The sequence below is a fragment of the Drosophila willistoni genome, unplaced genomic scaffold (genome assembly GCF_018902025.1).
Source record: "Drosophila willistoni isolate 14030-0811.24 unplaced genomic scaffold, UCI_dwil_1.1 Seg169, whole genome shotgun sequence".
Taxonomy (NCBI): Eukaryota; Metazoa; Arthropoda; class Insecta; order Diptera; family Drosophilidae; genus Drosophila; species Drosophila willistoni.
The window spans coordinates 2,575,860-2,600,335 of record NW_025814128.1 but is presented as its reverse complement, the minus strand read 5'-3'; the positions used below and the strand labels follow the sequence as shown (position 1 = coordinate 2,600,335).

Genomic DNA, 24,476 nt, shown 5'->3' with positions numbered 1-24,476 from the left:
CACCCCATTCTACTGCCCAAGGAGTCACCGATCAGCTTGTTATTAATTCGACACACTCATCAAACACATTTTCACACTGGAGTCGATGCCACATTTACTATTCTTCTGCAACAATATTGGATTTTGGGTGCACGTAATCTAGTAACAACAGAGGCAATACACCTGGAGGTCGTAAGTGATTTGACAACTAACGCTTTCATTGCAGCATTTAAACGATTTATTCCTCGCCGAACGAGACCCTCTGATCTCTACTCGGAAAATGGTACCACCTTTCACGGAAGTAGACGTGCGCTAGACGAGATGAGACGATTGCCCATCGATCACATGAAGGAACTTGCTAGTTTTGTCGCGGGTGAAGGCATCACATGGCATTTTATACCGCCGTCTGCACCACACTTTGACGGCATATGGGAATATGGAGTGCGATCCGTGAAACTACACCTCCGTCGGGTCATTGGCGCTAAATCCTTTGAGCAGTTGTCTACTGTGTTAGCGCAAATAGAAGCTGTATTAAACTCAAGACCACTCTGCGCAAACGGTGACAGCTCTCTGGACCCACTGCGCTACTTGAGCCCTGTTATTTGAACACGACATTCAAACGTGTGGAGAGATGGAATCAAGTTCAAGCTATGGTACAGGGGTTCTGGAAGCGCTGGTATATGGAATATCTCACGTCATTGTAAGACCGAACCAAATGGTCATCAAAAGAGAACAACCTTTGTATTGGAAATCTTGTGGTGCTCAAGGAGCCACATCTACCACCCACCAAATCGATATTGGGACGAGTCTCTGCGGTCCATCTTGGAGACGATGGATTAATTCGGGTAGTTACTGTAGCTACTGCCCATAGATCTTACAAACGCGCTATCACCAAGTTAACTGCCTTCCCTATGTGCTGAACTAATAGTTCAGGGGGCGCCGGTATGTTTCTGAACGAAATGCATTATTATTGTTAGCATATAAGAAATTTGAATTGTATTCCATATTGTTAGAGCAGTAAGATAATTATCGAATTGCAGTGTCATACTACCATGAAATTGTTATCGAGTTCGCTAGTATCGATATGTAATCGATATCGGGTAAAAGCTTAAGCAAAAGAAAAACATTGTATTGACCGGTTGTAATATTATACAAAATATTGAACAATAAATCAAATAGGCGGTATCGCCTTAAACAGTTTAACTAGGCAGTTGGTTTCCTAACAGGTTGGTTTCACACCATCTCTGAAGATCATTAAGATCGGATTGAAACAGGCAAGAAGACGATAGGTGTTTAAAACCGAGGTAAATCTTAACATCGTCCGCGTACATAAGCACACGAGAATGTGTCACTACCAATGGAAGATCATTTATAATAGGAGTGAATAGCAATGAACCCAAATGACTACCCTGAGGTACTCCAGAGGTCACTTGGATGGTCTTAAAAAATGAAGACTCAAAAAGGACCTTTTGTGTACGCTTAGAAAGATATTGAAGAATCCAATCAAGCAAAAGGCAGGGGATGCCAAGAGCGTTTACTTTATATAAAAGCCCAGTACGATTATCAGAGTCGAAGGCCTTGCTGAAGTCAGTATAAATGACGTCTGTTTGCACGGCAGTCTTGAATTCATTGATTGAGTAAGATGTTAATTCTAATAGGTTAGTAGATGTAGATCTACGTTTTTTAAACCCATGTTAAGATGACAAAATAATTAAGCTACAAAAATGCTGCAATTGAGCTGTTATTATTTTCTCAAATGCTTTGCAACTTAGAACTACCCCTATAATTGGAGGCTTCGGGCTTTTTACTCTTTTTATGAAGAGGATTAATATACGATTTCTTTCAGATAAACGGGAAGGCGGAAGATGCGACTTAAGTAATGGCTTACATAGGGCCTCTGCGCAAAACCCTAATACTAATACAGCCTAGTATTCCGTCAGGGTCAGGTGCATATATTGGTTTGACGGAACTGAGTGATGAGGATAAGGAGGATTTGCTTAATAAATCGGAATAAGTTGTTTTGAAAAAAATCAGCAAACATATCGGCAATTGCCTTATCAGTGTCAGCTTTATTGTTTTCGAAAGATAAGTGAGTTATAAAATTGCTTAAGATTACAAGAGTAAACCTGAGTTTACATCGCTGAAGATGATCCTCAGGCATTGTGAAATCAGCACCATAAATATTGATCGAGCAACTACATTAAGGAAAAAATCCGATGCTTTACCCGATCTTTTATAGCATCTTGATTTTACGCTCTTCAAGTTAATTAACTCACGTGAGAACCAAGGAGGTCTATCAGCAATATCAGGCTTCAGCCAAATGTCAAAAAAAGCAAGAATATGAAAGTCAAAAGCTTAACTATCAACATAGAGTCTAGAGAGTTTAGACTTTAGTCCTCGTACATTCTGATAGGCCAGAGTTAGGGACAAAATTAGTTTTTTGCTCGCCAACAGGTGCAGATAAGCCGGAAGGAACGTTATTTACAGATGCAGGTAGCAGGCTAATCGGAGGCCTATTCTTCTTTTTTATTGTATATTCTTTTGTAATAAGGTGTTCCAGCCAAAAATTTTTATGACATATTTGGACAAAAAGGTCTGGATAGACTTATTTTTGTAGGACGAAACGTCCCGAGTATATGAAAATTGGAACTTTTCCACCGCAATGTTAGTGGCTTGAACTTTGCCCTGGATGTTGGCTATGACTTCTTCAGAAGTAGTATTGGAATCAAGCCTCGAAATAAAAAATTTCTCTTTAGGTGGAAATACAACAAGGGAACTAGAAGTACCAGGCACAGAAGTAGCTGCAACAGCAGATGCAGTAGTAGCTGAAGCAGCCAACTTTTTAGTGCTCCTCTTGTAACTACCTTATTGGCAATATTCCAGGAAACGGATTTTTGCCCGAACGGTTCGTAAACTACAACAGATATCATGTTAGTAGGTAGGATACTGTCTCCAGGGGAAATGGGAAGAGACTCCACACCTGCCAAAGCCGGACTCCTAAATGATATTAGCTGCTGAACATTTGATGACATAGGGTCATTGTCGGAAGCCGGAACTGGTAGAGATCGATGTGCCAACGGACTGATGGGCGCCAAAGTTGACCCTTGGACATCTTGTCACCTTGCGAAACACATCGATACCTATCGCCAAGCATCTGTGAATGTAGGCGCCAAATCCAAGACCCATAAGCATTGGCCGGCTCATTAAACCAAGTGATCGTGGCCACTGCCAATATTGCAGTTGCATCCGCTAGTGCCTCCTGTCCATGTTAACTTATACACACCAAAGCTAAAGCTAACTGCAATGTGCAAGTGAAAAAGAGAAAGAAAAAAACAACAAAAACTTGTCACAAGCTAAACACTGACAATTGAGAGCGCGTATGGGAGCAAAAAACTGAAACAAATCAAAACCTAAGCAGCGCAAAAACAACATAATATGTGCGTTTGTGAAAGTTTTGATATTAATAAGAATGTAAATTTAACTTTAAACTTCGCGATGAATATAGCGTTGAATAAAATTGGTTGAATCAATTTAATATGAAAAAAATCCCAACTTATTTTTATACCCTTGCAAAAAGGGTATATTAATTTTGGTCAGAAGTGTGCAACGCATAGAAGTTAGCATTTCCGACCATATAAAGTATATATATTCTTGTTCAGCATGACCAGACGAGCTTATATAGCCATGTCTGTCCGTCCGTCTGGATCAACGCAAACTCCTCCTAGACCGTTAGAACTACAGAGCTGAAATTTTGCATGTAGGCTTGTATATACTGCAGGCGTTGTATATCTCGGATTCAGCCGTATCGGATCACTATATCATATAGCTCCCATACAATTGGCAAAGTCACGAACAGTGACTTTTCTTAATAACTTCGTTATTTTCTGAGCTTTTGTCGTGAAATTTAATATTAATTACACATATAAACGACTACGTTAAATTTGATCAAGATCGGGTGATTATATCATATAGCTCCCATAGGAACGATCGGTTGAAAACAGTGACTTTTGTCAATAGCTTCGTTACTATTAATGTGATTGCTTTCAAATTAAACATTTGTTAGTTTAATATATTTGTTAATGGCTGTGCCGAATTTGATAAAGATCAGGTAACTATATCATATAGCTCCCATAGGAACGATCGGTGGAAAACAGTGACTTGGATCAATATCTTCGTTATTTCTTATGCAAAGATTGTTGGCCATTCTTTCGCAAACATTAGCCTTTTCTTTGTTTTAAACCTCACGGAGCCCGAGACCTTTCCAACAAATGCAAATCCGTGGAAATCGGTTCGTGCATTCTGGAGTTATAGTTATATCGTTAGTAACTTTTCGTTTGTAACTGAAACAGTAATGAATGAATTTTCTACCACGTGGCGAAGACATGTAACTGCCCCCGCCTACTGTGGTCGATTCACGAAAAACCGTTATAAAACCCATTTTATTCACGCTGGCGAAGAAAATATTGGAAGTTTTCGTTGATATAAACGGAGCCCGAGACCTTTCAACAAATGCAAAACCGTGGAAATCGGTTTGTGCGTTATCCTTTTTAGCCAAACCTAGATAAGTCAGCTGATTGAAGAAAAGGAAGATAATCTTGCAAGCCGGACAGACAAGAAGTGTGAGACGACACACAAGAAATAAAAATACGGAAAGTTTAAGACAAAAAACCGTAAGAGTAAGACGACAAAAGAGTTAATGACGAAAGACATTAAATACAATTGATTTAAGTCTACTATTATCTAACAATTAATACTTATCCTAATATTAAATAAAATAACTATAAAACTTGTTAAAATAGTACAGGAACTTTTCAGAGCAATGCACACATGTATTCTATCGGCATATGTATATGAACATATACATTTATATATCTCTTTTGTATTGAAATTCTGCGCTTTCCCAACTGAATTATTGGCACGCGCATTATGTTAGTCTCCAATAAAGTTCTGAGCTGTGCGGACTAGAGGTGGAGAAATATCGATAGTGGACGCCATCGATAGTCGATGATAGTTTTTTCGAAACCATCCATAGTGACGATCGTACTATTGATAGTGGATCGATGGTGGATCGATAGTCAAAAAAAAAAACAGTGCAACAGTTGTTTGATTTGATATACGTATTTTCAAGAACATATAGTCATATATCCAACGTCAATACCCAAAACCTTATAAATTTTTCTTGCTAGGACTGAAAGTTGACTGCCCAAAGCACGGATACGGGAACACGAATAGTGGAAATACTTCAAGGAGATTCTTTGAAAATGTTGAGATTACCACTTTAATAACAGGTGTTAGTCAAGACATCATTAAAAGGTTAGCTGTTATCTTGAATGTTATAAGTTGCAAGGAAATGGACAATGGTGAAAAATTTGTCGAATATACTTAAAAAACTGCTTAACTTTTGATTGAATTGTATCCGCAAAATAAACTTTCCTTAACGGTACATAGGATTTTGGCTCACGGAAAGGATTTAATAGAATTTCAGTGTTTACCAATTGGAGAGCTATCCGAAGAAGCACAGGAATGTAAAAACAAGGACTACAAAAGGTTCAGATACACTAATACATTAAAAACTTTTCGTGTTAGACAAAATGAAGACCTTTTTAACATGCTGGCAGTCTCTTCGGACCACTTATTGCATCACTGAGACACGTGCGATCACGAAAGGATTTGGAAAATCGCAAGTATAGTCCCGAAATGTTGAGTTGATTAGATATTAATGCAAATATTTAAAATTATTTTGAAAAAAATCAGCCATCAATAGCAAATTTTCGAAATTAACCTAAAAAAGTAAACATTTTTTATTTTTTCCTTGTTGTAATTATGTTAGAAAATCAAAATAAAACATTAAAAACTATTACATAGTCGTTTAAAATAATGAAAAATTCCGCAAAAACCGGGTTTCGATTAATTTTTAAGGGAAAAACATGCTTGGAAATATTTTCTGACTTTAACTTTGAATATTACAGCACCACAAACACCCAGCACTCTTGACAAACATTCATTTTGAAGCTTAAGGTATTCTTTATCATAAGCTTTTTAAATTTTTATAGTTAAATCGCTTTATCGGTTTAGAAGCTATGATTTTTGCAATCTAAAATGCCAAAAGGCCCCACTGTGTGACGCCACAAATAAATGCGGCAAATTGTATTGCAGTGATGTGAAACCAAACTATCGATGGCACTATCGGCATTATCGGTAATGCAGCGCCATCGATAGTATGACAGCTCGATAGTGCCAAACCATCGATTCTGACGATAGTGCCATCGATAGTTCTCCACCTCTAGTGCTGTCGTGTTACTGTTCTTTTGTTCTGCCTGCGTTATTCGGGTTGTGCGTTCCCCTCCCCACTTAACAGGTTATGGGCCCAGAGCACGACCGGTGCGGAAGGTATCGCTGTACAATAAGTTGCTAAGCTTACGTACCACAGAACGTCAAGAAATGGCCAGTTATCTAAATCGTTTCTCTGAAGTGTTAGATCAGCTTGGAGGCGAAGGTGTACAGATAAATGACGAGTTACGAACTATCATTTTGTTATCTAGTCTACCACCAGTGTATGAGAATTTTGCGGAACGAAAAAGTCTAACTGTAACGAAAGAGAATGGGCAAGAGGTATTTGTCGTTACGCAGAACAGAAGCAGAAATCAAAATACACGTACACAGAGAAATCGTTCGCAAATTACTTGTTACAAACGCGACAGGCAAGAGCATGTCAAAGCACAGTGCGGCAAAGAGAGAGTCGATAAAAAAGAGAGTGAGTACAAGTACACTGAGAAAATGGAAAACAAGCAATGTAGCTTGATAAATGCTTTGGAAGCAAGGACAATGAAAAGAGAGAAATGTGCTGCGATAAAAGTATGGTGTAAGTGTCTTAACACCAGACCGGATATATTGCATTCAGTTGCAAAGTCTGCTCAGCGGAATCAAGATCCGCATTGAGAGCATGAAGCAGGTGTGAAGCACATCCTGTGGTATTTGGTGTCAACGATGAATAAAAAGCTACACTATAAAAGGACCGGCCAAGCTTTTTCTGAAAATGTAGATGCCGACTGGGGTGGAGTGAAGCTGAGTATATAGCTTTGTCGACCGCATGCAAAGAAGCTATCGTTTTGCGATTTAATCATTGAACTTGGTTGTGGAAATGACCCTAACAGTTGTATATGGATACAACTTGAGCAGTTGGCGAAGAATCCAGTTCATCATTCTGGGACACAACAATTAGATATAAGATATACTTTTGTACGACTAACTGTATTTGAAGGTTTTGTTGAGTTAAAGTGTGTTTCGACAGATTTAATGATAGCGGATATATTAACTAAGAAATTGCCAAAGAAAAAGCATATTGACTTTAAGAATATATTAAATTTGAATTAACTTTGTAAGAATTGGTTGCATTAAAGAAGGGTATTAAAATAGTACTGTACAAGAACTTTTCATTATTCGGGTTGTTCCTTCCGCTCGAGCGCTCTCCCCAACTCAACAAAACTATAGCCGAGACTGTGTTTGTTCATCAACCAATACCCCATCCCCACACATTTTGGGGTCAACCCAAAACGAAGTAAAAGTGTAAAAGAGTTAAAAGTGTTAAAGAAGTAGTCCACACATTTGGAGACTGAACCTTAAAAGAATTATAAATGGACAATAAGTGAACGCAACCTAAAAAAGAAGTAAATGTGAAAAAGAGATAGCCCACACATTTTGAGGTTCTATGTAAGAACTTTAAGATAGCACACTTATTTTGTGAACTCAACCTGAACGAGCGTATACAGGAAAATAAAGTTTCATAAAAGTTAAAAAAATACGACAGATTTGAAAGAAATACTCCTAAAACTAAGAGTTACTCACTCTTACGTAAAAGTTTAATAAAAATAATGGAAAATGCTATAAGTTGAGTAAAAGTAGAATCGGTATAACAGAAAAAATGAATTTTCCAATTTCTTGGAAATTGCAGCAGCAAAAAAAAATGAAGTAAGTAAGTCGTCTCGCCGACTTGGGTATACCATACACCAGGTGAAACAAATATTTAAAATTTCGAAAACCAAATGTATGTCTATTAAATTGTTTTAACATGCCCTCATACCATATGCTATCTCGCTCACTCTACAAACACACGAGCACTCTAGCGCCGCCGCTAGCCAACGGCCAATTCTGCCCTTATGGATCGCGTAGCAAAATACGTTCATACGTATATTTTGCATGTTTCTAGTCCGATTTCAATCAAATTTGGTAGTTTGATAGAAATAGATAAGATTAATTAGTCTGCCAAATTTGATCGCGATGGTCAAAAAATTGCAAGAGCCAATCGGTTTTTTCTAAATTATGGAGGCGAAAGGGCGTGGCAACATATTAAAATATATGTATTCTGCGCGCATAGTAAGCCAATATACATACTAAATTTGGTGACTTTAGCTTTGTTAGTTTTCGAGAAAATCTGTTTTGTTTAATTTTCGGGGGCGGAAATGGGCGTGGCAAAATTTTAAAATAGTCAATATCTGCGCGTCTATTAGGCTAGCTTACATACCAAATTTAATGTTGGTAGCTTTCATAGTTTTTAAGAAAATCAGAGTTATGTAAATTCCGGGGGCGGAAGGGGGCGTGGCAAAAAGTTGGAACAATTATTTTCTGCGCGCTAACTAAACAAGTATATAACCCAAATTTGATGTCCCTATCTGCCATACTTTTTAAGAAAAACAGTTTTATGTAAATTCCGGGGGCGGAAGGGGGCGTGGCAAAAATTTGAAACAAACTCGATAAGCGTACATACTACACGAGACTGCATACCAAATTTGGTGGCTCTAGCTCTTATAGTCTCCGAGATCTAGGTGTTCATACGGACATGGCTAGATCGACTCGGTTTAAATCCTGATCAAGAATATAAATCCAAGCAGTGGTCAAAATCCAAGCAGTTTTTCTGAAGTTCCGAGGTTCGCTTCAAATTTTCGCGATATATAAGACTCAATACGTTTGTGTTTAGTGGCGAAGACAATCTATCTATGGAAGTATGGATCTAAGATTTTGAAGATATTGCAACAGGTATGTGTTGGAACGAGTTACCAACATTTTGTTTGGCAAACGATCCACAAAGGTCCAGCCGAAAATCAAAAAATTTAACCAAAAATTTGTGTAAAAAAAGTGGCAATCTATATCAAAATAAATGGAATTTTTTTAACGTGCTTTTCGTTTTGCTTTATGCCTGTCCGCTTAAAAAATATGTGGTAAAATCAGAGCATGAAATTTTGTTTTTTCAAGGCGCGCAAAACTTGCAATTTCAAACACGTTTTTAAATAATATTGCTGGTACAATGGAAGACTTAAAAATATTAAAGAAAGGTATTAACTATAATTTAAAATAATTAACAAGGTCTAAGACTGTTTTGTTTATTTTTAATTTTTATTGTAACTTAAGCTCTATTCTAATATTAATGCGAGTGTAATCGAAGTTAACAATCTAACTTATTTTAATATATATATTAATATACAATTTAAGTTGCACCTTTTTATTTTCCGTGTAGGTTTTTTTTAATGCGAATTTAGCCGAAGATTGATAATTAATACATGGTGTTTCGAGCCCAGTACAAAATGCAATCAAAATGAAAAACCTATTTAATTTTATGAAATTGGAAATTGAGAGTCGTGGCCATATAGTAGAAAATCAGTATTTGTATTGAAGAAGCATTTTGATTAGTTTCGGACAAAGGAATCGTTATTTATAAATTATCTTACTGAAACACACTGAAACAAACCAAATGTTGAACGTATTCGTTCCAAGCTAGATTCCTTGCGTCTTGCAACTGTCACATCAAATATCAAAAAAATCGTATCTGCGAGCATTACTCAAGTTATTTCACTAATTAAGGAAGCAAATTTAATGAAGCATCAATTCTGCTGAGCTTTTTTGTTTTTTATAATAGAATTGTAAATGAAAAAAAAAGTTATCCAGACAACATAACTGTTACCGAAAAGCAAAGAAGAGCTACAAAGTTTAGTTGCAGAACCACATAATAAATACTGTTTTAAGTGATCCTGTCAACAACCTCAAGCTAATAGACAAATGGGGTTTCGACGGAAGTTCAGGGCATAGTGAATATAAACAGAAAATGGACAAGAAGAATTTGGATGACAGGCACATGTTTGTCACATCATGTGTAACTCTTTCTTTTATTAAAGAAAATCCAAAAAAAAAACTTGGAAAAATCCTCGACCCTCTCCAACACGCTGTTGTCGCCCCATCCGATTTCAATTCATAAAGGAATCCACTGAATGCAGCATCGAAGAAGAAAAATTTTATGAAAATAAATTAGAAAAGCTTATTCCAACAAAAGTACCCGTTGGCAATATTATATTACACAAACACAAACGTCTTTTTTAATAATATAGAGAAAAGTTTGCAAATGGAAGCTCGAAAGGATCGATTTGAATTTGGATTGTCACCAGTTCATGCGTACATGTAAGCTTCTGCTCTCTGACGTGACGGTCGTGTTTTTGCATAGCTACTGAGTTTTTATTAATATTTATTGTTTTCTCTCAGTTTTTAATTGTGCTTAGTTTGTTTACGCTTTCACTGGTGTTGTTTGCTTGACACCCTTGTGTTTTATTTCCATAATTCGCCAAATTAAATAGTTTAAACAGTTTTTCTGTTTCGTGATTAGTGTTTGGTGCATTTAATTTTTTTTCTTTTTATTTTTTCTCTCGTCATTGCTTCTGCAGTTGCACCCCTCATCGCATCCATCATACCGTCAGTGCTAGTGGCTTAGTTGTTCTATCTGCTTTGTGCTTGTGCTCAGCTTCTCTCCCGCGTAATCACTTTTGTAAGGCCGCCTCTCAAAGCTCGGCTTATAACTGTTCTTGCACTCTCTCTTGTGCTGTGCACTCTAGCTGTTCTCTTTGTTTTATTTGTAATTATTGATTTCTTATCGATAATTATCTTTGTGCTGTGTATTTAAATTTTTCTATATATTCTTATATATATAAATTTATTTATTATTTTTTTTTTTTGCCTTGTGTTTCTTTTGGCTTTATAATGGCTTGTTGTCTACCTACTTGCAAGCATTCTGATCGTTTTGATGATCAGTATAGAGCAATATCTTGTTGGCTTTGCGATAATCTTATTCACTTAAAATGTGCTGGCCTCAATGGCCGCGACTACGACAAATTTTCTGGTTGGTCTGTGTCTAAGCCTGAGCTTGGCTTAATGCGCTGGACTTGCCCATCTTGTGCCAGCCAGCAGCTTGATTTTAGCCGTATGTATAGGGATATTCGTTTAAAGTTTCTTTCCTTAAACAAACTGGCCAAACAGCTGTCTAACGAGTGTGACTCTAGCGTACATTTATTGTCGCAATTCAAGTTTGTTCCACCTTCTGAGAAGTCGCCCAAGAAATGTACCCTTGAGTTGCCTCGCAAGCAGTTGCCAGCACTCTTTATTACATCGTCTCCCATTTTTGTTTCGCCTACACCATCTTCTTGTCCCTCTTTATGCTCTTCTTTTCAGATTGAAGTACCCATTACAAGCCCTGGTGTACCTCAATCTATCCCTCACGGGAACTCTGATCAATCACAGGATCATGCTGGCTCTCAATCACTTGCGGATCCCAATGCTCCTCCGCTTCCACTAACTGTAGTGCCTCATCGCAAACAATTATTTATTTTTAGGCTTGCTCCTGATACTTCTGAGTCGTCTGTGGCAGCTTACATTAGTAATATATTCCCTGCTAAAGTTTTAATTCAAAAGTTTATGTTTTCTAGGCCTCGCGAAATCTCCTCTTTTAAAATTACAGTACCCAATGTGTATTTCTCAGCTATGGTTGACACTAATTTCTGGCCAGAGGGCCTTGTTGTACACGAGTTTGCGCCCAATAAGCGCTCCCGTCCGTTGCCTGTCCACCTTCCTAATTTATCTTCTGCTTCAAAAAACTAATAACGTCTAGTCTTTGCATTCATTATCAAAATGTAAGAGGACTTCTTACCAAGCTCTCGAATCTGTTCTGTGATAGCCAAACCTTTTCGGCTGACATATTAGCTTTCTCTGAAACTTGGCTTAACTCCTCTGTTTTGGATAATGAAATTCTTTCTAATAATTTTATTTCTAATAGGCTTGATGGTGTTGGTCGTCGTGGCGGTGGAGTACTCATTGCTGTTAACTCGAATCTGTGTTCAAGTGTTGTGCCGATTGATCTGCCCTTAGGTGTTGAGTTTATTTGCGTCGAAATTACATGTTCCAACTTTAGCTAATATATTTCTTGTTCATATATTCCTCCAGCTTCTGATATCATATAAGAACCCCAAAAGATTTTATAACTTTGTTAATTCCAAAAGACGCTCTAATGTACTACCCTCCACCTTCAGATTTAATAACCAGACTGCTAATAATGATTCAGATATTGCAGATCTGTTTGCTAAATTGTTTCAGTCGACTTATTCTACTACTGTTTCGGAACCCACACCCTATCCCTTTTCAATCGCACATTTAAATTGTATGTTTTTTCCTAGTATTACTGAAGACTGTATTATCTCTAGCTTGTCATCTATGACGTCTTCCTTCGTTCCCGGTCCTGATAATATACCTAGTTGCATCGTTAAAATGTGTTCGAATTCCCTATCTAAGCCTTTATCTCGGTTATTCTTTATATTGAGTGAGACTTGTACCTTTCCCGATATTTGGAAGGAGTCTTTTATTATTCCGCTTTTTAAAAAAGGTAGCAAATCGGATGTTTCTAACTACCGTGGCATTGCCAAACTTTCGGCAATACTAAAGCTGTTTGAGAAAATTATTACGTCTTCCCTTCAACACCTATCCAGATCCACTATTTTTCCTTGTGAGCATGGCTTTATGAAAGGTCGTTCGTCGCTTACTAACCTTTTAGAATTGACTACCCTTGTACACCATGGCTTCCGTAAAAAGCGTCAAACTGATGTTATTTATACAGACTTTAGTAAGGCTTTCGATACGGTTGATCATTCTATGCTTCTCGCGAAACTTAACATAATGGGTTTTTCCCCAAAACTGTTGGCTTGGTTAAAGTCGTATCTTATTGGCAGAACCCAAAAGGTGTCTTTTCGTTCGTCGATATCTAAAACTGTTCGAGTTACGTCAGGTCTACCCCAAGGCAGTCATCTGGGCCCCCTGTTATTTACATTGTTTATAAATGATTTGCCTTTGGCCTTGGCTCATGCACGCGTGCTCATGTTTGCGGATGACGTCAAGATTTGTTATTCCTATAATGATAGTTCTTTCCAACAGTACTTGCAATCAGATCTCGATGCGTTCTGTGATTGGTGCCACGTTAATAAATTACACCTTAATGCCTCTAAGTGTTCTTTTATGACTTTCAGTCGTTTGTCTCCGTTCCTAGCTCATTACTCTGTTAAGTCTGTTCTGCTAGATTGTGTACCATCATTTAAAGACTTAGGCGTGATGTTTGACCCAAAACTTTCATTTAATGTTCATATTTCTTCTATTGTCAATAGAGCATGCAGCCTTCTTGGCTTCATTAAACGTTGGGCCAAAGAATTTGATGATCCCTATGTAACAAAGGTTTTATACACTTCGTTAGTTCGCCCTACTCTAGAATATTGCTCGCCAGTGTGGAATCAGCAATATGATGTTCACCAGCATAGTATTGAATCGGTACAGAAGCAATTCTTTAAGTTTGCGTTACGCGGTCTTAATTGGGACCCGAGTCTTCGCCTACCTTCTTATTCTAGCAGACTTCTTCTTATTAATCTTCCTTCACTTTACAACCGTAGGCTCGTTTTTGGCATTCTCTTTCTCCATAAACTAGTCAACGGCGAAGTCATTTCTACTAATTTACTAGATACGCTATATTTTTGTGTTCCCTCACGTCGGACCAGAAACTTTTTTCCTATTCACCTTAGTAGATGTCTGACTAACTACTCTCTTCATGAACCTTTTCGTGTTCTTTGCCAATCTTTTAACAACCTTTCTCACCTAATTTCTCCTCATCTTTCTGTCACTTCTCTTCGCGCTATACTTTTTAATCATCTACAGCGAAACCAATAATAATATTCTGGACTTGGATTGGCTGCAACTCATCCCTGACCACATTGGCTGTGAACCGGGGCATAGCTGGCACCTTATGCAAATAAAACACCTCTACCGGGTCGGGGATGTTTAGTTGTGTATTAAGCTAAGCTATCTTCTTCAATTAATTACTATCTGTCTTTAGATTAAGCTTTTTCGTCGACTGCTGTGTTAGTTGACGTAAATAAATAAATAACTAAAATAATAAAATTAATAAAACATACGATTTTTATACCCTTGCAAAAAGGTATATTAATTTTGTTGAGAAGTGTGCAACGCATAGAAGGAAGCATCTCCTACCATATAAAGTATATATATTCTTGATCAGCATGACGAGACGAGTTCATATAGCCATGTCCGTCCGTCCGTCCGTCTGTCCGTCCGTCTGGATCAACGCAAACTCCTCTTAGACCGTTAGAGCTACAGAGTTGAAATTTTGCATGTTGGCTTGTATATACTGCAGGGGTTGTATATCTCGGATTCAGCCGGATCAGACCACTATATTATATAGCTCCCATACAAACCGCAAAGTCACGAACAGTGACTTTTCTCAATTACTTCGTTATTTTTTAAACTATTGTCGTGAAAATATTGGTGAGTTTATAATACATATAAACGAGTATGCCAAATTTGATCAAGATCGGGTTACTATATCATATAGCTCCCATAGGAACGATCTTTCGAAAACAGTGACTTTTGTCAATAACTTCGTTACTTTTGACGCGATTGCTTTCAAATTAAACATTTGTTAGTTTAATATATCTGTTAATGACTGTGCCAAATTTGATAAAGATCGGGTTACTATATCATATAGCTCCCAAAGGAACGATCGGTGGAAAACAGTGACTTTGATCAATATCTTCGTTATTTGCCTATGCTAAGATTGTAGGCCGTTCTTTCGGACACATTAGCCCTTTTAGCTTAAACGTTTTTCCACTTTGATGGCTATAGGTAAGGAAAAACTTACCAAAAAAGTTGCAAGGGTATACAAACTTTGACGCGGTCGAAGTTAGCCCCGACCCTCTGGTTTGAATTCACGTAGCTTACAGACTTGGTGTACAAGTTTGGCAAGTCAGTTCGCCTGATAAAAAACTCAAAGTCAGGGAAAGGAAAATTAAAATTCAAGCAGAATTTCGATCAAAAATGTGGTTGATTGTCGACAAGCCGAAAAGTTGTGGTAGTGGAACATCGAACGATGGAAATACGGCCAGAGAATTGTTTAACAATTCTGATTTGTTCGGTTACATTGCAAGCGCTCTCTTCAGGATATCCCATAAATACTTAAATATTTACAAACTTTGCACTCGACTTAGCGCAGAAGCTTTTTTAAAAATATGCCTGGTACTACCTACCACCTACCGTTCATAAAGTTTTAATAGACGGACCTGCGGTTATTGAAAATGCTTTGATGTCGATTGGAGAGTTACCTGAGGAAGCCACAGAATCGAGAAATAAGGATATTAAAAAATTTCGAAATCAGTATACCCGAAAAATTTATCGTGTGGCGACAAACACAGATTTGTTCAAATTATTTCTAACAGGACAACAAAATTTACCACCAAAGTGCAAATCAGTTTAAAAAATCTGGGTTTGAGCTATTACAATACATAATATATATTTTATTTTATTTATCTTAAGTAATGAGTTACTTTTTTTTAAGAATCTTTTTTTTTTTTGTGGGAAAAGGATGTGTGTAATGGGGAAGGGGAAGTTTACGACTCATTGAGGTATGTGATATTACTCTTTAAATTTTTTATAGAATTTTGGACAAAATTTCACATTGATATCTGCACTAGCAGTATTTTCGGCCACTCGTCTCAGACAAGCTAAACCACTGTTAAACGTTAAGAGAGAGTGAATTTAAATCAACAAAAAATAGCGCACAGTTACATAAGTCAATGTCTGAAAGAAAAATAAAAAAAAAACTAAAGGCTGCAGGAGTATTTTTTGTGCATGAAAGAAATGTCATCCCGCGGAAATATTGAAGACTGTTGCTAATACAATATTTCATTGGCATAGACGATACGGCGAATAACAAATCAATTTTATACGTCCTTAATAATATACAAGAATTCAAGCAGAAGCTAAAGTTTTTGAAGTTATGCGCGAGTTATCGAAAAATGAAAATCGAAAAAATTAAATCGATAATATTAATTATTACTTAAATATTATTAATAGCAAGTACAACTTAATATCTGAAGCAATGCTGGAAAAGCTAACGAGCACAATAACACAAGGTTTGGAATACGAAGTAAGTGAAAATCAATGTGGATGACTCCAGTGAACATCAGGCCGACATAGATCCAGCAGCAACCAAAAGGGGCAAAGAAGCAGTTCAAAATATGATACAGAATTGTCATCCGGTACGCGAAAAGTCATCAAATATTCAGATGCGACTTTAAATAATTATAAGTCGATATACTCACGACGTTGACGATATTCATATACCGTAAGATGCATCATTGATAATCAAACCAATTAATGGGTAAAGTATCGCCCAGTCGTTCTTGTGAAAAAACGGGACGGAATTCATCGACTAAGCATCGTTTAAATACGAATTAATAAAGAAATCATAAGAGATCACTTCCCACATTCACGGAAAAAAGATCAGTTAGACAGACTTCAAAATGTGCGCATTTTCAGTTTCAAAGATTTTATAAATGGCTTTTATTATGTTGGCGTTAAAGAAGTGAGCCCCAAGTATACTTCTTTCATAACACATAACCGACAATTCCAGTTTCTTCGAGTTCCTTTTTGTCTTTCGAACTTTCCTAGCGTTTTCATGTTAAAGAGATATCCCTCTCTTTTGCCAGCCTTTGCGTTAACAACAATACACTCCACACAACTATGTACCACACGAATAACCTTATCTCTCAATTCGGGAATATAGTATGAATTCTCGATCAAATCTTGCGTTTTTTTGACGGAAAAATGACCCTGGTTATGTGCAAGTCTAATAATCTCATGTTCCAATGCCGAAGGCACTGCAATCAACTCACAATTAGGGTATAGAGAATCTCGTTCTCTATACAGAAGTCTTTATAGCTTTTTTTTCGACTAGTGCTGGTCCTACTACTGCCTTGGTCCACTCAACTTGCAACTGAGCTTTTCTTAATCCATGTTTAATAGTGTCCTCAACAAGCATGAAACATGCAAAACGACTCAACGCATCGACGTGCCTTATTTGAGTAATTGATCGATGTACAATAACATAAATCTTGAAGATATATAGCCCAACGAGCAACACTCAACGGAACATCATTCTTTTTCATGGTCGAATGCGTTACAATCAGTAACTATGGTGAATCGAGATCCTAGGACATAAACACGCCATTTGGTTAATGCTCCAATTATAAGAATGATACTTTTCTTCGCACAATTTTACAATACGACTCATATATTGAATGGGATGTTTTTGTAACCGAGCTGCCCCAAATCCGTATTTTGAAGCGTCCGAATGTATTTCAGTTTGCAATTTTGGGTTAAACAATTTAGTGATTGTTCTTTGGGTTCTTTGGTCAACGAAGCTCTAAGTTCTTCGAAAGCGAGTTTGTGTATATCTTTGAATACAAACTTCGAATCCTTACGCATTAAATCAAACAACGGTTTCGCGATTACTGCGATTTGCATTTCTTTTTGGTTGCTAGTTTCGCTAATTTCTCTACTTCCCCTTGTATCAAATGATTCAAATGCGAAACATTTACATAAGTCTAGACTCTTTTCCCCTCTCTTCAATATTTGTGAGAGATCGCACCGGAAAAGCAGAGCCATACCATAAGTTGACGATATAATAATACCAACAAAAACTGAAGAAGAAGCTGTAGCTAATTTAAAGAAAGTAGTCAACCAATGCGAAGAATATGGGCTTGTGATTAATTTGAATAAATGTCAGTTCCTTAAAACGAAAATTGAGTATTCAGGGCGCGTAATTGAAAACCAAAGTAGCGTCAAGCAGTGTCATCGTTTTCTATCCCGTCTAATCGAAAACAATTACGCAGTTTCTTAGGACTAGTAGGATATTTTCGAAAGCTTATAAATTTTTTCCTAATTGCAAAGTCTCTAACAAATATGACAAAACACGATGCCATGATTATTTTTGGTGAGAAAGATCTGGCTGGGTTTAACGAATTAAAGATACGTATTACAGAAAAGCCATTCATCCCAAATAATATCGGAACAAAGGATCTGCTTTTACGTCGGAGGAGTTTGATTTGTATTTGAAAGGACAAGTAAAGAGGCTAAATTCTACAATCATCGCATTCCTTTCTTAACTCTCAAGCGAAGAATATGGTACAAATTTGTCAATAATGTCAAGCAAGTCATTAATTCAACTTTTAGTATAAGTATAAAAACAACTCCTTTTGAGCTACTTGCGGAAACAAAGATGCGTTAAAAGTCTGATATTAAAATCAAACAAATGATGGAAGGCAAAATGATTCAATACTTTTATGATGAATGATATAAACAACGTAAAGAAGCAAAACAACGTATTCTACAATTTTAAGATGAAATGTAATAAGTCTTCTCCCTTTTGATGTCCAGAAAGAAGTCATTCTTATATTTCGGTTAATGTAATGCATTTACAACACTATCACGTCGTATGTGTATGTGTGTGTGTGTCACACACACTCTTAACAATATAGCGACAGAAGAAAAAATTAAAAGTAAATAATTATTTATTTCGTGGACACGTCTATTAGTATATCATCTCGTAGTTAAGTGGATAAGTGGATTAAGATATAGTATTTAAAAACGATGCGCACGTCAACGCTGGGAACAGTCTCGTTGGCGCAAGTTCTACACTGTTGTTTGGCCGCCGGAAAATCTGACCCCGAAATAGTTGAAATAAAAGTTAATGAAGTTCTACCAAATGTCAGAGAACAGCGTCCTCTGTTGGCCAAAACAAGAATTTTTATACAAATTCTCGATTAAAATTCCACGGATGCGGATTTAGACATCAATTTCTACTTACCGAGCATCCCTGCTTCTACGATGAGCACATGCTTCAGATAATCAATGGGAAATGCAATTGGATTGGCCACTCTAACACCTGACATCGCGGATACGCATCCAAATAGAAAGCATCCACTTTCGCCAACGAGTATTCCCAAAGTTACTGTCGTAGAGAATGGCATTTACGAGCTGGAATTGACAATCGTGTCGGAGCCAAAATTTTCGGCTACAGTGCAATTGAGTTTCTTATCCCTAATGGCGGTTTTATATCGGCCATTGATTGGGCATTTCTACCGTTCTATTTAATTATGTGCATCGTTTATGTAATTTTTGGTATTATCTGACTTTTTGTATCGTTCTCGCAATGGCGAGATTTGTTGCGTATTCAATTTTGGATTGGTGGCGTTATATTACTTGGCATGCTGGAGAACCCCATCTTCTATGCCGAATATCAAACAGTGAATAGCACAGGAGCCGCTGTTGAACATGCTGAATTGGTTTTATCCCGTGCAAAGAGAACATTGGTACAGTAAATAATAATCAACCCTATGCCTTTACCACGCTCCTCGATAATCCCGAAGATGAGGATGAAGAGGAAGAAGAGGATCAGTTTGTGGCTGATGCTTATGGCATTAAAATGCGTGGCCAGAATGGTCACGTGAAGAGCACACCAAATTCTAGAGCAACAACTACCAAAGAGGACGATTTACGTTGGGTCGAGGAGAATATTCCCTCATCACTGTCAGATCCAACTTTACCCGTACTTGTTTCGGAGGAGAAATTGTCAATACTAAATTTGAAGTTTCCAAAATGCAATAAGCTGTGAATTACGCTGGACTTAAGAGACCTCTTTTAATCATATATACATACATATATACATATATTTTTTGTTTGTTAAACATTCATACTAACCATTGTTAAATTACTTTTTGGAATTCTTTTCTCTCTCTTCGCCTCCATCAACACCACTTTAAATGAATCCTAAATTATTGATAATCATTAAGTTTAAGTTTAAGTTGTAGATATTTATAAACTTTGTAAATACATTATACAAATTTTAAGGAATATAACATTGGACTCGAAATATAACATAAAAAACAAACTGAATTCAAACAACGCATAAATAACACATACATTTGTGACGATGAACAATTAATTTCGTTTGACGTGGTATCATTATTTCCAAGCATACCAACGGATTTAGCATTAGACACAATCAGGAACAAATGGACTAAAATACAGGAATACACAAAGATACCAAAAGCTTTATTTATGGAAATAGTAAAATTCTGCGACCAAGAGAATAGATATTTTACCTACAAGGACCAAACATTTATACAATTAAAAGGAATGCCGATGGGATCTCCGGCCGCACCTGTGATTGCGGACATCGTTATGGAAAATCTTCTGGACACTACAATGGATAAACTAACCAGACCACCAAGATTATTGACGAAATATGTAGATGATATTTTTATACCATACACCCATAGGGTGAAATGGTATATTAAAGTCGCCAAAATGTATGTAACAGGCAGAAGGAAGCATCTCCGACCCCACAAAGTATATATATTCTTGATCAGGATCAACAACCGAGTCGATCTAGCCATGTCCGTCTGTCCGTCTGTCCGTCCGTCCGTCCGTATGAACACCTAGATCTCGGAGACTGTAAGAGCTAGAGCCACCAAATTTGGTATGTAGACTCGTGTAGTATGTAGAGTGATCAAGTTTATTTCAAATTTTTGCCACGCCCCTTTCCGCCCCCGCAATTTAAAAAAAGCGTTTATCTCAAAAACTATTCCATCTAGAGACACCATATTTGGTATGTATATTCGCTTAGTAAATGCACACATTTTGTATGTATAAAAATTTTGACACGCCCTTTTCCGCCCCCGTAATTTAAAAAACTTGATTATCTCCCGTTTTTTTTTACCTTATGCAATCAAATTTGGCACACTTAAATTTAATACTAATATCTAGCAAAATACAAAATTTTATCAAAATCGGAAAAAAGTCGAGTTATGCATATAAACGTTTTTCCATAAGGCCGGAGTTGGCCGTTGGCTGGTGGGGGCGCTAGGGTGCTCGTATGATTGAGTGAGCGAGATACTGAGAAATGCTTGTAAGAAGCATGTAAAAATGCATTTGTTTAATAAAGTTGAAATATTTGATTTACTGGTGTATGGTATACCTAAGTCGGCGAGACGACTTACTTACTTCATTTCAATTATACACCAAGATGACATCGATAAACACTGGACACCCTAAATTCATTTGACAGGAATATAAAATTCACTATGGAGCTGGAAGACAATGGAAAACTGGCGTATTTGGACTCTATGGTCATCAGACGAGGAAACGAATTAAAACTAAAATGGTACAGGAAGCCAACAGCATCAGGACGAATCATCAATTTCAACTCAAAACACCCTAAGACGATGATAATAAATACAGCAAGGAGCTGTAACCAACGGATGATGAACATTTCGGATAAAATATACCATGAAGAAACGAAGATGGAAATAATACATATTTTAAAGGACAACGATTTTCCGGATAACGTAATCAGGACATTATTTAAAAAGCATTAATCCACCATTGACAAAACTAAGAATGAAAAAACATATATATCGGTCACTTATGTACCCAAATTATCGGAAAGACTATCACATTCGGATTGTTATGACAAAGATGGAAAAAAAATAGCACATAAACCGGACAATACCCTCAAACATGTATTCAACAAAACAAAATCCAAGATAGAGATGACTAATAGAAGCAATGTGATATACAAAATCCCATGCAATGGACAAGGAAATATACCGTGCAATAAGATATACATATGGACGACAAAATCAAAATTAAAAACTAGGATTTCCCAACACAAATCTGACTATAAAATGAGACATTACTCAGACACACCAAAAACAGCACTAATGACACACTGTGCAACTAGTGGCCATGCACCGAATTTCGAAGAGACCAAAATATTAGATGAAGAGCGGCACTACAACAAAAGGTTTACCATGGAGATGCTACATATCATCAATACACCGAGCGCCACACGACTTAACTTTAAGACTGATACTGACAACTGCGCTCACATGTACAGACATTTACTTGACAAGAATTAGTTCGTAACTCCACGTCAAACGGTGCTGACGTGTTAAATAATGTGTGTTACAAAATTTGTTAAATGTCACATAATTGCTAAATGTTCTTGTATTTTATTGTAGTTGCCCTGAAGACGGTTGCCGCTGCGCAACCGAAATATATCGGAAAAGAAATAAATTTAAAAAAAAATTTTATTTTTATTTGAAAAAATGACCTAAAACCTGATAGAATTTTATATAACAACACAAAGGTCGCAAAAACTACCACAATGTAGATATTTATGTGAAACGAGAAAAACGAAAAGCTAACTTTCAATAATCTTAAACAAATAATATAAAAAATCTTAATAATCTAAGTTAACGATGACGTCTCTTCAAACATACTCCCCCATTGAAGGATGAAGTACAACTCCATCAGATAGATAAGAAAGTTTTGAATCATTCATTATCGGCTCGCTCGGATTGAACATCCGATCAATAAGTGGGCTGGTTCAGGGCCTCCCCATCATTGGGATCATCGCTGTGAATGGATTCAATTGCAATCGATTGAAGCTCTTCGTTACGTTAAATGGGAAACGGTCACATTTTTGATGAGCAAAGTCTTCATTGACTTCAGTGCAACTACCTATAAGCCTCAAAAATGGGGAGCGCGCGGTGGAATAATTTTGAACTCATACCCGGCATTTCGGCTAAATTCCTACCGTGTGAAGGTTTCGCAAGTGAATATCTTCAATATATATATAAGTGAAAGAATATCCACTTTCGCTCGTTGCAAACAGCAGGGGACTATAACGCCAAATATACGCACTGGGGATCTCGCAACAAAAAAAAAAACTAACCCACTCAATAAGATGGATTGCGTCTCACCGGGTAGGCCTACTTATTGGCCTACTTATTGCCTGACTTGATTGATTTCGCAGTAACCAAGAGGATTCCGCGTAATCGGATCACTGCGGATACACTGCTAGATTTAACTTCCGATCACTCTCCAGTGCTATTCACACTATTATCAAGATCTCAAGTACTTGATCGCCCATATAGGCTTACAAACAACAAAACAAATTGGGTAACATTTAAATTGTACATGAGTGCCCACATTGACTGTTCGCCGAAAATGGATGCTGCAGAGGACATAGACATGTGCGTCTCTGCACTTGAGTCGATGATGGGAGCTGCAGCAAGAGTATTTCGGAACTCCAATAGAACGAGATCACTGCACTTATTAAAAACCTCATAAAGCCGAAAAAAGCCCCTGGCCATGACCTAATCTTACCGAAAATGATCCTAGAACTCCCTATCATCGCCATACAATGCATCTGCAAACTGTTGAACGCTATAATAAGAATTGGCTACTTCCCAAGAGAATGGAAAAGGTTCACTATCATCATGATTCCTAAAGTGGGAAAGGACACTAGTAAAACATGGTACAATTGAACAAGTCAATCGCATAACATCCGAAATACGAACAGCATTCGAACTAAAAGAATACTGTGCGGCTGTCTTTTTCAACGTTGCTCAGGCTTTCGATAGAGGCTAGAGGGTCTGATGTTCAAAATCCGGCAAAAACTGCCACAGTAAACCCACAAACTCATGGAATCCTACGTTTACAATAGGAAATTCGCTGTAAGATGTAATGGCTCCGTCTCGGCGATTTTGAAATCAAAGCTGGTGTACCGCAAGGCAGTGTACTCGGCCCATTGCTCTACCTGCTCTACACTGCAGACTTACCAACGAGTTTAGGACTTACTACGTCCACTTTTGCCGATGACACGGCAATCCTCAGCAGATCCAAATGCCCAATACAAGCCTCTGCAAAATTAGAGGAACACCTCAAGGTAGTAGAGGAATGGCTAGCAACCTGGCGTATCCGGGTCAACGAGCAGAAATGCAAACATGTTACATTTACGCTTAGCAGAAGAAACTGTCTAGCTCTAATGCTAAACAACGTACCAGTTCCTCAAGCCGTGGATGTCACTTACCTTGGCATCCACCTAGACAGAAGACTAACTTGGCGCAAGCACATCGAAGCAAATAAGTCACAGCTTAAACTGAAAGCGAGTAGCCTACATTGGATCATCAATGCTCGGTCCCCTCTTCGTCTGGAGTATAAAGTCCTCCTATACAACTCCGTACTGAAACCCATCTGGACTTACGGAGCCGTACTATGGGGAAATGCAAGTACCAGCAATGTCGATATTATACAAAGAGCGCAGTCGAAGATTTTAAGATCCATCACGGGGGCCACGTGGTATATACGAAACGACAACATTCAAAATGATCTAAATATACCTAGCGTAAAATCTGAAATAGGTAGTCAACAACTAAAGTATTCTGCGAAACTGGATGCACACCCACATGTTCTTGCCAATTCCCTTACGCGAAGTAATAATAGAA

General features: G+C 37.4%; 1 pseudogene; it reads left to right on the top strand.

Annotated features, from left to right (window-relative positions):
- Window positions 1-300: 300 nt before the first annotated feature.
- Window positions 301-19,811, top strand: LOC6652683 (annotated as a pseudogene).
- Window positions 19,812-24,476: the final 4,665 nt, after the last annotated feature.